General features: G+C 51.5%; 1 protein-coding gene across 11 annotated transcripts in view; it reads left to right on the top strand.

Annotated features, from left to right (window-relative positions):
• ADPRM (ADP-ribose/CDP-alcohol diphosphatase, manganese dependent) overlaps positions 1 to 11,913 on the top strand; it is a 421,658-nt gene that overhangs the window by 94,856 nt on the left and 314,889 nt on the right. The window lies entirely within an intron of this gene.

Here is an 11,913-nt window from a genome sequence, read left to right as displayed (position 1 = left end):
AAAAAGACTGAGAGGACAGAGAGGGGACGCCAGGGAGGGAGGGGACTCGTGCGCCTGTCTGGATGGGCTGGGCCTGGACCAGAAGGCGACTCCTGGCAAAAGTCAAGAAATGTTTACCTGGCTCTCTGGCTGTGTGTGTTTTCCAGACTGACTAACTCCACGTTTGCTTTCTGTCTCGGCGATACTGCGTGCAGTCCTGAGGGGTTATGTGTGAAACAGGCCTTATCACCGGCCCACCCCCAGGGTGTGCTGAGAGAGCACCCACTGAGGACAACGCGGCAGCGGTCTGGTCTTCAGCCGCCTCTGCGGGGCCACGCAGCCGGCGCTCCTCTGTCCCCCGTTCACCGTGGGCCTTGAACAGGGCGCCAAACCTCTCTGGACCTCTGTTTCCCCACACAACTGAAAAATAATCTCTACCCTTTCTTTTGCCTTCTCCTGTGCATGAGAAGGGGTTCAAATTTAGGGATAAGGGGTTCAAATTTAGTTTCCTCGGTGTAAAATAAGCAGGATGAAGAGAAGCTTTCAGAAAAAAAGCATTGGGGAGGGAGAGAATTTTATAAGTTGAGGGTTTTAGGATCCGGAACGCAGGACTTGACTGAAACGAGGTAGCCAGTCCGGAGCATCTCAAAGTGGGAAGTCACTAAGGCCAATCTCCCACCCCGTATTTGCATCCTTTTCCCAGGCTGCCCTCAGACGGGATTAGGCGCCTACACAAGAACACCTCCCCGGGTAGGAGAAGCCGTGAGGCTTCCAATCTGTCGCCCGCAGCTTTGACTGGAGAGAGTTTCTTGGGGAGAACGGTTGAAGGACCGCAATGCCCTGTGCAAGGGCAGGTGGAGAAACCCTAGTGTGGCTGGGCGGGGCCGGGCCGCTGTGTCCAGGCCCGGCTGTCCACAGGCTCCTGGGCTCCTCTGCAGCATCTTGTATACATACCTGGGAGCAACAATTTTAGCGTGAAAATTCCTGGGCGCCAGGGGGTCTCTGAGTCCTGAGCCAGCCGGGACGGGTGGTCATCCTACTCCTGAAACGCTGGGTCAAAGAGAAGCTGGTGCGAGGGGGATAAATTAGGAGCTTGGGGTTAACAGGTGCACACTACTTTATATAAAATAAACAGCAAGGTCCTACTGTATAGCACAGGGAACTGTATTCACTATCTTGTAATAACCTATAATGGAAAAAAGAAAAAAAAAAGAAGCTGGTAAGAGCGAAGCGGTCTCCCCTCCACCCCGCTCGAGGTCAGCTTTACTCGGCACAGACCCTCAGCACCCCAGGGGAACACGGGTTCCTCAGCTCTTGGAACTCCTCCACGTTTTTACTTCTACTATTTTTCACGCACGCGCGCGCGCGCACACACACACACACGTTTCCAGCTGAAAAATACATGACAACTTCATGAGCAAAGGGGAGGAGATTGAGAGCAATCACAACTTCTGTGTCCAGAGCTGGGCAGCACCCTCCCCTCGGCCTTCTTCCTCCAGAATCACAAACATCGCTCCTCTTCCTTACGGAAATGGGCCACCCTGCTCTCCGCCTGCAGCCTGCCTTTTCCTTCTCACACTACACGGCCATCCTTCCGAGTGTCTCACCGCGGGCCACCCAGGAGCCTGGCCAGGCTATGAGGAGCCCTCCACCCCGGCCCGACGTGTCTTCCTGCTCCTGTTCCCTGACGTCCATCTCCTGTGTGTTGAGGCATCTAGATAGCCACACAGCTGGGGGAGACGGGACGGGTGATGGGAAGCCAGGTGAGACCCAGGCCCTGAGTGGGACAGGCTGGAAAAGCGGGAGGCCGAGCAGTGGGGCAGTGACTAGGTTTGTGGGGGATGGAGATTGGCCTAGATCAGGGGCAGGTCATACAAGAAAGTCACTTGAAAGGCTCACTTTAACAAGGATGCCACCACCCTCCTCCTCCCCCAGGGAGCTTGCATGGCCTTTCCGTGGTTGGAAACAGGGGCCTGAGGGTCCTGGGGCTGCTGTGACAGAGAACCCCAGACTGGCTGGCTTGAACAAGGGAAACGGATTACTCCCAGTTCTGGAGGCCACAAGTCAGAGATCTGGGTGTCAGCAGGGTGGGTTCCTTCAGGGGGAGAATCTGTTCCAGGCCCTTCTCTGTGCCTCTGGTGGCTTCCTGCTCATCTTTGTCACTCTTTAGCTTGTAGATACATCATCTTCATATTCAAGTATCATCTCCTTGTGTGCATGTCTCTGTGTCCACATTTACCCCTTTTATAAGGACACCAGCTGTATTGGATTAGGGACCCTCTCTACTCCAGTGAGACCTCATCTTGAAGAATTTCATCTGCAGTGACCCTGTTTCCAAATGAGGTTCTCATCTGAGGTACTAGGGGTTAGGATTTCAACATATGAATTTGGGGTGACACAATTCAACCTGTAACAATAGCTAAAAGGATCGTTTATGTGGGGATATCCTTTGACTTTAGCTGTGGCATAGATAGAAAATTTAGACTCTCAAACCAAGGTTTCCGAAACATCATGACAAAGTTAGCACCCTGTTAAAGGTGGCCCACCATGCCACCAGGCACCAGGAGGAGTGCTTCAGCCCCTGGGACACCGACACGCCCTTGGTTGTCCCTAGGTCCCCGGGAGAGAAGCCGGGGGGACGCAGGGCCTTCTTGCTGCCTGGGCTCTGGCTGCCCCCCTGCCCCTGATCACTGAGGAGCTCATCATCCTCCACAAGTGGGTAACCCCAAGTGACCTCAACACATTTAGAAGCCTGAGCCTAAGTGGGATTTAAATCAGACCAGTATTTGTGAGCACCTGCTGTACGTCGGGCAGCAGGGAATAATAGCATCAACGTCAGAGCCTGACGTCGGAGTTAACATTCTAAGGGGGGAGACAAATAACGAATAATTAAACAATACATAAATGATACCATTTCCGAGAGTGATAAATATGATGGAAAAAAATTACCAAAATGGGGAAATGTAAGACAACAGGCATCTGTTATGCTTTCTGAACCATGAACGTGGTGTGTAGGGCACAGCCAGACGCCCGGACCCCTGGCCAGTGACTCCCAGGGCTGGTCTCTCAGGGCCCCTCTGCCCCTCCACTTCTGAGAATCCTGGGGGCTGCAGCCACCCCTGTGGCTCAGAGAGGGCTGTGCTTCTGCTGCACAGCACACAGTGCTGCCCCCTCTTGGCAGCTGGGACCTTGTCACTGCCTTGGCAAAGTCATCATGATCTGTCATCTCCCTGTGATGTCGTGAGTATGATGGCCTCTCCGTGACCTGGATCCTAAAGGGCAAGCTGAGACCGAGACAGGAACAGGCCAGCCAGGTGCTCAGCTGACCCAGAGTCACGGTTCCGGGCCTGACTATTTGACTGACCAAGGCTCAGTCACCTCCTGAGTGACAGGGATCAGATGCTGAGCAGGTCTAACCACATGAGCCTGTGCCACTCATTAGCTGTGCAAACTTGGGAAAGTCACTTGCCCTCTCTGTGCCTCGATTTCCTCATTGTAAAACAATGCCGTATTTCACAGGGTTACTGTGAAGCGTAAGTGAGTTCGTCGGTGTAAAGTGCTTAGAACCTGCACTCTGGGACATAGACAAGTGTTACTGTGTGGTTGGCACTGATGTCTTTTATTACATCCTTTCTGCCACGATGCTTCTGTAGGGACAACCCCAGGTTGGGAGGGACCTGCCACCGACCCTCCTGCACCATCATCCTCTTCGCTTTATCAGTCTTGGCTTCGCCTGATGGCAGCTCCCTGTGCCACCGCCCCCGACGGGGTCCGTGCTGAGCCCCCCGCTCCATCCTTGATGGCTACATTTCCAGCCCTGATGGATGCCTTAGCCTCGTGAAATGACTTTCCAGTCCCCAGTCTCATCTCTACTGCAGCTGCTCTTTATCTCCATCATTCGCAAATCTCTCCACCGTCCCTACTCTCATAACCCAGTGTTTACCAAGCCTCATGTGTGTGCTGCCCCCGGGATTCTGCCACAACTGCAGTCTGCTTCTATTCTTCATTCTAGAACACCATTTTAATTTGTTAACGTGTTATTATATTAATTTGCTAATATTATAATATTTTGTTAATTTTTTTCTTTACATGGATTTTAACTTCAATTAATTATTGCCGCCACCAGTGGAAAACTGATATTACTTATAACAGACAGCAAGTATTTAAGACTATATACACTGATAACAAACTTTCTAATTAAACTAGCCCAGAGGTCATCAAACTTTTTCTGTAATGGGCCAGATATGAAACATTTTAGCCTTGGTGGCCCATAAGGTCTCTGTTACAACGATTCGATTCTGCCATTGTAGCCAAGGCGTCATAGTTTTATTGTGTTCCAATAAAACTTTACTTACGAAACTAAGCAGTGGACCAGACTCATCAACTCCCGAACTAGACACAGTTGTCTATTGAAGCTGCTGAACCCGAGGCCCGTTCTCTTTCTCAGATGAAGGCCTGTGATGCACAGATTTCAGAGGGGAGAGATTTACAGTACCCATTCGAGATTTAGTCCCAGAAGTCATAGGAAAGACTGGATGAGAATTAAAGTGACTATGCCAGGAACCTGTGTGCCAGCCAGAATCATTTCATATAGCCCTAGAGGTACAGTGCTGGAATTCGGAGAAACATTGATGCTGATCAGTGATCTCCAATGAATCTTCATGTATTCCTCCTTTTTCCTGGGCTGGAGCCTAGGGTCGCTATTTTCCGAAAAACATTCACTCTTATTTTCGGAGCACCTGACGATTTTCAGAGATCTTCATTCTTCCTGTAAGGCTACCAGAGGGGGTTGAGAGAGCTCCCCAGAGTGTCCCGCCTGGGCCTCTAGACTCCATCTACAGACAACGCGGGGAGCCCTTCCTGCTGCCTGGCAAACCCTTTAGCTTTCTCCCCTGGTCTTTCTATCTTAGTCCCCACGGGGCTAATCTAACCATTCATCACTCTTACTCAGACCTCGAGAGCGTTCCACATCACCCCTCCCCCTTGCCCATCACCTTCGGTCTCAGTAGGTTGATGGCGTGGTCCCCTATTTAGCAGAGGATCATACTTCCATGCACTTGGGCTGCACTTGCATGTACAGTGGCATCCGTCCGCCTTCAGCATCAGCTTGTCCTCCCAGCGGCCCTGTTCCTGCTGCAGAGTTGAGAGCAGTTGAGAGACTCGCCTACGTTCACTCAGAAAGTAACAGCTGTGGCTGCAACCTGTCTGTTGGTGGGTCCGCACTAAATACAAATACCACGTCTCCCTCTTTCTCGGCTCCCAATCCACGTGCCAACTCTTTCCCCGGCATCCTTGGAGAATCAAGTTCGTTCCATTCTTAATCCCATTTAATTAAAAATTATTTTTAAAAGTTATTTAACTGTAGTGAAGTATACACAACACATATTTATCATTTTGACCATTTTTAACCGTACAGCTCAGTGGCATTTAGTACACACACACTGTTGTGTGCAGGCTCATCACCTCCATCCCTTATCAGAACCTCTCAATCGTCGTCAAAGGAAACTCTGTCCCCATGAAACACTAACTCCCCATTCCACTTTCCCCAGCCTCTGGCACCCACCATTCTACTTTCTGTCTCTATGAATTTGATTACTCTAAGGACCTCATGTCAGTGGGACCATATTATGTTTATCTCTTTGTAACCGCCTTATTTTACTTAGTATAATGTCTTCAGGTTTCATCGGTATTGTAGCCTGTGTCAGAATTTCCTTCCTTTCTAAGACTGAATAATATTCCATTGTACGTATGGACCACATTTGGTTTATCCATCCATTGTCGATGGACACTTGCGTTGCTTTCACCCTCTGGCTATTCTGAATAATGCTGCTATGAACATGAGTGTACAGATATCTGTATGAGTCCCTGCCTTCAAGTCTTCTCAGCATGTACCTAAAGGTGAAATTGCTGGATCGTATAGTAACTCTTTAACTTTGGGAGGAAACTCCGTACTGCTTTTGATAGAAACTGCCCCATTTTCCATTCCCGCCAGCCGTTCGCGAGGGTTCTAATCTCTCCACATCCTCACCCACCCTTGCTGTTTTCTGTTCTTTTGATCACAGCCATCCTAATGAGTTAGATGCAGATGCTTATTTAATTGGACGGTTACTTTTATAGTACCTGGTACATGCATGGAGGTGATTTGTTGAGTTTTCCATCTCCCTGGCTAGGCTGGGCATCCCTTTCAGGGAACGGCTCTGCCTTCTCCTTGTAATCCAACGCGCTCTGTTTATGACTAGATTCATTTTGTAACTCCCAGGCACTCCCAGATATTGGGAAAGCTGAGAGTGATTCCCCAGAGTTCCTCCGACTCTGCCCAGATCCATTCAGTGTCCCTTTGTAGCTTTCACCTCTTGCTTCCTCTCTATTTCTGAGGAAGCTGTGCTCCCACAGCTCTTCCGAAGCAAAATGCTTCCACGATGATACCGTGAAAGAAGTCTTATCACACGGTGGAAATGGTCTACTGTGCTTCTAGTTTTTATTTTCCACACCCTTTAGTTTTGCCATCTGTTTCTGCTGGCACTCAGCTCTGAATTAAGTGCTGGGCACATAGTAAGACTTATCAGAGCTGTAAATCCAAAGGCATCGCCCCCAGGATATCTGCTGGGTTTGGTGCTAGAATCTTCTGTCACCATTTTCCTTGCCTGCCTCAGGAGCAGTCAATTGCAAAGCCTGTTTGCAGGTTCCAGGGTGAAGCTGCACAGGGCTCGGCTGTCCGTGACCCGCTTCCTCTTCCAGCCAGGCCCAGGGCCGTGCTCCCGGCCTCTGCTTGGGTGCCTCCGCCCCCAGGCTACACGTCTAATTGCCTCTCCACCGTGGGCTCTGCTGGGGCTGGGCTCAGCTCTCTTGAGCTGCTGAGACATCTTTCGGTGCAAAGTCAGCTAGAAGTGAGCTAGAGAAATGCAGTGCCTGCTTTCAGGGAGCTTCAAGTGGTGACAGGGAAGAGAGGGAAGAGGTTTGGGGAGGGCAGATGTCAATCAGTCATGTAAATTAATGTATCAATATGACAAGAGATCAGTGGGACAAGAGATCCCATCCTATGAGAACGAGACAAAGAAGACGTGGGCCAAGGCTTCCCTGAGGAAGTGATGTTTGCGCTGAGACCAAAAGGATGAGCAGGTGAGCTGGGTGAGGAGGGGTGAAGAGGAGGTGACGGCATTCTAGGCAGAGCAGGAGAGTCTGCAAAAGCTGTGAGGCGGCAGGTGGCCCTGCCGGTGTGGCTGGGACAAGAGGAGGAAAGGCAGTAAAGAGCTTTGTTAATACTTTCCCTTGGGCTTCCCTGGTGGCGCAGCGGTTGCGTGTCCGCCTGCCGATGCAGGGGAACCGGGTTCGCGCCCCGGTCTGGGAGGATCAGGCAGTAAGCGTGCTTGCTGTAGACCAGGGAAGAGGTAAAGCTGGTGACAGTGGCGATGGAAAGAAGTGGATTGCTTTGAGAGATAACCAGGGACTGAAATCGACAGGACACGGTGACAGACTCAGTGTGGGGATGAGGGAAAGGAAGGGGTCGTTGTCGAAGACGAGGTTTCTGTTTTGTAAAGCTGGATGCTGTGGGCGCCTCCGGAGATGGGACAGACAGGAAGAGGGCCAGGTGTGGCTGAGAAGTTATGAATTCAGTTCGGGACACGGTGGGTTTGGTACACTGGCTGGGGGCTCTCGCTCTGGGCTGGAGACGGGAATTTGTGAGTCAGCGACAAATTGGCGGTAGGGGTGAGATTGCTGAAGACTCCTTGAGACAGAGCTCAGTAAGAAAGGAGGACCTGGGACGGATCCCGAGGCTCTCCCACTTGTCGTGGCTGGATGGACTAGGAGAGAGAAAAAGAATACCTGCAGAGATAGCAGGAAACCATGAGCTGGCCGTGTCTTGAATCCAAAGGAAGAAAGTGTTTCAAGGAGAAAATGAATGGTCAGCTGTGTTGAGTGCTATTGGGAGATTAGGTCCGCTAACATATTTTCCCACCGGTTGGAGGGCTCTGGGAGAACGGCCTTGTCTTCCCCTTCCTTCTGCAATGCACCTGCTTATTGTCCTCCTGAGCCCATGGCCACTGGGGCTGCAGGCAGGTGGACCCAGAGGGGGTCAGCAAGTACCTTGAGCCTGGCCAGAGGAAAATGGCATGGGAATTTCTCACCTGCAGGATGAATTAGAGCAGGAGAGCCAATGATGGAGAGTCTGGAGCAAGAATCACAACTCCAGGGGCCCTGAGAAGAGCCTGACTCACAGATCTGAGGTGCTGGCCTTGAGGACAGGTGCCTGAGGATACGGGAGGAAACCTGGCAGGTGGACTAATGCCTTAGCTTAGACGACCTGAAAAAAAATACCACTATAGTGGGATATTTAAAATCCCACTGAAAGTTCAGAATTTCAGATATTATAGCCAAAGCATAGTTTTTTAAGGACTTAGAAGGGCCAAATAACATTGTAATTAATTAAAATGATAAATTATTAATTTTAAAAAATGAATGGTTTTTAAAATTGTGGTTAAGAGCACATGACAGGAGATCCACCTTAACAAATGTTTCTGTGTGCAATGCAGTCTCACTAACTTGTAGGCAACGCGTTTTGTACAGCAGACTCCAGAACATATTCATCTCGCATGACTAAACTGTATAATATTTTAATTTACAAACTTTATTTAAAAGCTGCTATGTATCATAAGAAATTGCCAAAAAAAAAAAAAAAGCAACATGAACCAAAGAAAGTAGGGAAAAGGAAAAGCTAAATAAAGATAAATGCTGAAGGGACTTCCCTGGTGGTCCAGTGGGTAAGACTCTGGGCTCCCAGTGCAGGGGGATGGGGTTCGATCCCTGGTCAGGGAACTAAGATCCTACATGCATGCCGCAGCTAAGAGTTCGCATGACACAACTAAAGATCCAGCAAGCTGCAACTAAGGAGCCTGTGAGCTGCAACTAAGGAGCCCGAGAGCTGCAACTAAGACCCAGTGCAACCAAATAAATAAATAAATAAATATTTTTAAGAAGATAAATGCTGGGGCTTCCCTGGTGGCGCAGTGGTTGAGAGTCCGCCTGCCGATGCAGGGGAACCGGGTTCGTGCCCCGGTCCGGGAGGATCCCGCATGCCGCGGAGCGGCTGGGCCCGTGAGCCGTGGCCGCTGGGCCTGCGCGTCCAGAGCCTGTGCTCCGCAACGGGAGAGGCCGCGGCAGAGGAAGGCCCGCATACCGCAAAAAAAAAAAAAAAAAAGAAGATAAATGCTGAAATTTTAAAAAATGGAAAGGAGAAAGAATTTTATTTTTCCAAATTCAAGAAGGCAATGAGAAGACTATAGTATAGGAACTGTGTATAAAATATAGTGTATCGGGCTTCCCTGGTGGCGCAGTGGTTGCGCGTCCGCCTGCCGAGGCAGGGGAACCGGGTTCGCGCCCCGGTCCGGGAGGATCCCACGTGCCGCGGAGCGGCTGGGCCCGTGAGCCATGGCCGCTGAGCCTGCGCGTCCGGAGCCTGTGCTCCGCAACGGCCGGGAAGATCCCACATGCCGCGGAGCGGCTGGGCCCGTGAGCCATGGCCGCTGAGCCTGCGCGTCCGGAGCCTGTGCTCCGCAACGGGAGAGGCCACAGCAGTGAGAGGCCCGCGTACCGCAAAAAAAAAATATATATATATAGTGTATCGTATATAGTATACTATATGTATAATATAGGAGTATAGTCAGTCTGAAGAATTCCCGTGGGTTCTCAACTATGTCATTATAGACGAGCACTGTCCAGTGGAAATTTCTGCAGTGATGGAAATACTTTATAATCTGTTCCTTCAATATGGTAGCAAGTCGGCTCTTGTGGCTGTTGAGCATCTGAAATGTGGCTAGTGTGGCCAAGGAACTGAATATTTAGTTATATTTCATTGTATTCAATTTAAGTTTAAGTGTGTGTAGCCAGATGTGGCTACCGTATTGGACAGCACCATCCGTCTCTTGAAAGGGATGGGCCTTCTCTCTTCGGCCGGGTCCAAACGGGCTCTCCTCAGTGCCCTGGGCCTCCAGAGAGGGTGCTTGGCATTAGGATCTAGAGAGCCAGCTTCAGGCCCAATTCTGCCCCCTCTCAGCCCAGGGCCCAGTGTCCAGTCCTGTGGCTTACACACGGCACTGGTGCTGTGGGCTCTGAGAAGCTGCAGGGCTCTCCAGCAGTGGTGATGTCTGAGGACAGACAGACAGTGCCTCAAGGAGGAAGTTGGGAAAGCAGGAGCAGGGAGCAGTGGGAAGCAGAAGGGCACCCGGGCCTTGGCTCAGACCCGCCTATAGCGGCATCTGCAGATCAGGCTGCTTCCTGCCAGGGGTGGCTCCTCAACTTCCCTGGGCATCTGTGCCGGGCCCTGGGCAAGGCTCAGAACACCTGGCCTTGCATTGAGTTCTCTGGGACCTGCTCTCCTAAACCCACAGGGGATCGTGGAGTCTCTCTTCCCACGTCCCGAGAGCTTTGTCCTCCCCAAGCCAAACTGCTGCTTTTACCCTGGAGAAGGAGGCTGAGGTATAGGGATGGGATGAGGGTGGAGGTTGGAGCGGATTTCTCCCTGAGCCCATTTTCCCTCTTACACAGTTGCTTGGGCAAATGGCTGAGTACCTCTGCTTCTCAATTTCTTCACTCGTAAAATGAGAGTAGTACCTAGCCTTATTGCGCCCACACAGGACAGCTGTGAGGACACACTGTCACCATTCATTCCTTCATTTAACCAGCACCATATACCACAGAGCGCTTCAGCGAGAGGATGCACTAAATGTAAAGCAGAGAGAATCAGAAAGGCCCGTGCCGGAAGGTGACCACAGGGTGCTGCAAGGAAGACTTCCTGGAAGAGGTGGTGCTTGCACTAGGAGTCAGCTAGACAGAAGAAGAGATCAGCGTAGTTCAGGCTGAAGAAGGACCCTGTGGAAAGATGCCGAGGCATGATATACTGGGTTGTCCTCCTTTGTAGGTCTGGGGTGAAGGGTGGGTGGCAGGAATGTGGAGAAGCCGGGGCAGAGGTGGGCCTCCCTAGGGAGGCCCGTGCTGGATGGAGGAGTGTGAGCTCCATCTGCCATGGGATGGGAGCAGCTCACGACTCAGGGGCAGGGCCACGAGTGGTGACATGATCAGAAGTGCCTTTTAGGAAGATGCTCTGCTTGAAATAAATGGAGAATGGATTGGAGTGGGACAAGGCTGCAGGCAGGGAGACCACGGGGGAGGCTGGTGACCTAACCCAGGGACCCTGGGGATGGAGAAAAGGAGAAGGATTCCACAAGGTGTTCAGGGGATAGACCGGACACAGAGGGTACGGGAGAGGGAGGTTAGCCCCGTGTTCTGGATTAATTGGTGGTGTTACCCATCACTGACACACGGGACATGGGACCGGGTTGGGAGGAGGCATTGTGGGAAAACGCAAGGAATTTCTTTTGACACCAGTTGAATGCAAGGCGAGGATGATCCAGGTGGAGATGCCAGGACCATCCAGGTGGGGATGTGTCGTCCAGAGCTTGGCATGCGTTTCAGCAGCGCTGATTTGGGGGACACGGATTGAAGCTGGGGGTGGGGTGTGGGCAGTTGGGGGAGGGGTGACTAGCCCAGAGGGGTGGGGGGCTGAATGGGCACGTGCGGAAGAGGATGCCAGAAACGCTGTGTGTGATGGAGGGGCGGCCGGAGTAACAGACGACAGGCAGATGAAAGCCACCCCCCAACAAGGCTCCAGGCATGGTGTCCCCACCAGGTCCTTCAGGATGGGACCGGTGTGGAAGTCACACCACGGTGGGAAGGAGAGATCGAGGGTGGGGAAGAGGAGCCATGGCGTCTCCACCACCCACCCTCTGCTGGAAGCTTCTGCCCCAGGCCTTCACATGGCTGCTTCCTTCTCTTCATTCAGGTCTCAACACAAGTGTCCCCCCTCAGAGGAGCCTCCTGTGACCATACTATCCCCTCCCCCTGTTTCCTGACTTCATAGCCCTCATGACCCTTTGGCAC

This window comes from Physeter macrocephalus, chromosome 14 (genome assembly GCF_002837175.3).
Source record: "Physeter macrocephalus isolate SW-GA chromosome 14, ASM283717v5, whole genome shotgun sequence".
In the NCBI taxonomy this organism is placed as follows: domain Eukaryota; kingdom Metazoa; phylum Chordata; class Mammalia; order Artiodactyla; family Physeteridae; genus Physeter; species Physeter macrocephalus.
This window is presented reverse-complemented; position numbering and strand designations above follow the sequence as displayed.